Genomic DNA, 2,458 nt, shown 5'->3' with positions numbered 1-2,458 from the left:
ATCGCCTGAAAACTCCTTGATCGTTCTATAACTACCCACTTTCCTCGTAATGGCCAACTTGTCATGGAACTGCCTTTTCTAACTGCTGCCATTACTCTTTGTCGTTCAACCGTCTTCAATTGAATTCCTTGAATTGAGGAACGTGATAGGGCTGCTTAATAACCGCGCTTCTTGATAACCATAACACTTCATGTTTGCTAAGACCTTGGGCGACTCGAAGGTTTGGGCGAGAATAGAGTAGCAGCTCTGGCGACTGCATGGCACTCAATTCGCTCAGATCCTGGGCGATTTGCAAGTTTGGGCGATGGTGTTACCGCGTTCATGGGCCTCCCTATTTGGGCCTTCATCCTAAATTGTCTGATTGGGCTTCGTTCTTTGGGCTATTTGATTTGGAGATCCTCCAATTGGGCTTCATTCCTTGGGTCGTTCGATTTGGGCTGAATTTTTATGTTTTAACACTAATGCTTGCTTATCTACTCAATGATTATGATTACAGTTATTCTCTTGATACAATTTACGATTTATATATGTTTGATCCAGCTATTTTGTTGAAGAACTCAAGGGTGATTAAAAAAGGGAGTCGAGCTGCAAATGTTGCAAATGATGGTATGAAAGAAACACTTATAGCTCGGTCAGAAGATCTTGTCCAAGCTGTTGCTTAGGCATATCAATATGCTTTTGTAAACTTAATTTTTAATTCCTGATGGATTAAAACCTACTAATTCTCTAATAAATTATGACCTGTATTTAGGAAGTTCCTGTTCCGTTAACTGGAGTTTCTAAATGTGTAAGGAGAGATGGTTTAGAGGATATTGCAGGCTAATGAATGTTTGGAGAGGAAGGCTAAAGCTAACGAGACCAATGGAGACAACAAGCACAGAAGCGAGACAAGGTACCATATCCAACAGAATGTCATGTATTTACTTAGCTGATGGGTAATTGCCACAAGATCATTGTCATTATGCAACTTGGTATTAGTTAATAGTCATAAACCGGCTTCACTACGCCATCTTCAATGAGGCTCTACGTTTGTTGCTTGAGATATTAGATTGTTTAGAACATCGAACATTTTCTTAAATTCCAATTTACATGCAGTTATCCAACTCAGAGAATGTTTTTACATCTGATGTCAGAAATTTTGTTCTAGGTAAAATGTATTTACCATACTATTTTATTGATGTCATGATTTTTGCAAGTTTTAAAATCTCGATCTAAGGTGTGTTGTTCTTATTGTTGTAAACATCGTCATAGTATTTAATTCCGTTAAAAATGCATTCGATGGTAGTTCAGGATGAATTTTATTGAATTTTGACATGCGAATTTGTAATGCCTTATGATGATATTTTTTTGGTATTTACTGTTAAATTGTAAATTGAACTGTGTAAATTAGTAAAGATATAGATGGAATAAAGATAAGTATAACGAGCAAAAAATATCCTTTAATAGAAAAACGAATAATAACATTTTTTATTATTATCTTGAGGTGTATTTGGTTTCAGTTTTCTTGCTAATTCCTATCAATCATTTATATAACATTTAGTGTTTAAATTTGCAGTTGTTACCAATTATGGTTTTTCCTCTTGATCATGTGTTTAATCTGTACCGTAAAATTTTAGCCAAGCATTTGAACAAGCTGGCAGGGATCCAAGCTGCATATTGAGCAAGAGAAATGATATCAACACTGAGAAGAATAAGCAGTCCAAGTATTTTCCTACTCTTATCATGAATAAATCGGTATGATTTGCCTAAAAATTGATTATATTTTGTTTTCTCCGACTTACACTAATGTCCGTAGGTCAATTGACATTGTGAAACATTTTTTTTTGCTTTTTTCCAAATTTCCCAAATGTATTGTTATACGCATAGCAACCTATTATTTATTTTCTTTCTAAAACTAATCTGTGCTCCTGGTAACAAATACCTGGTTATTGGGTAAATCACAACTCTTTTAAAAGAGAGGATGTTGCATTTACTTTTCATTTGTGCGCCCTTGTGTTCACACCTATCTAGCTTTGCACTGTTCATTATTCAGTTCCCATAAATCACTCCTAACCTTTACGTTTTCCTTCCCTTTCAAGAGCTGAGAAGCAAACCCACCTACAAATTAACCAAAACAATTGATTAGTGTAAGGATTTGCAAAGTAAATTGAAGAAAATCAAGACCAAAAATCTGAAAATAAAAGGAACGGTTTTCCCCTTTATGATTCGGCTCAGAAACTTGATCCACACCACAAAGGTATCTCCAATTTGAAGGCCATTATCAGTCACATAGACAGATTCACAAAGAAAAGGCAAGAGAAGATTGATTTGCACTAAGCAGGGAAGCTTTTCTTCCTCTTGTTTTTGGCTCTCCTTTTTTTTTTTTTTGGTGTGTATAATGGGAGGGAAGAGTCTCCTATTTATAGGCTTATAGGAGTGAATGAATTTCACAGGAGTCTTCAAGATTAGATTGAATAAA

General features: G+C 35.4%; 1 long non-coding RNA gene across 1 annotated transcript; it reads left to right on the top strand.

Annotated features, from left to right (window-relative positions):
• The first annotated feature begins 463 nt into the window (after positions 1-463).
• LOC111391151 lies at positions 464-2,057 on the top strand. The gene is made up of 3 exons (XR_002702073.1): positions 464-606; positions 752-892; positions 1,617-2,057. It is a non-coding gene; the product is annotated as an uncharacterized LOC111391151 (long non-coding RNA).
• Positions 2,058-2,458: the final 401 nt, after the last annotated feature.

The sequence above is a fragment of the Olea europaea genome, unplaced genomic scaffold, assembly GCF_002742605.1.
Source record: "Olea europaea var. sylvestris unplaced genomic scaffold, O_europaea_v1 scaffold7599, whole genome shotgun sequence".
Lineage (NCBI taxonomy): Eukaryota > Viridiplantae > Streptophyta > Magnoliopsida > Lamiales > Oleaceae > Olea > Olea europaea.
This window is presented reverse-complemented; position numbering and strand designations above follow the sequence as displayed.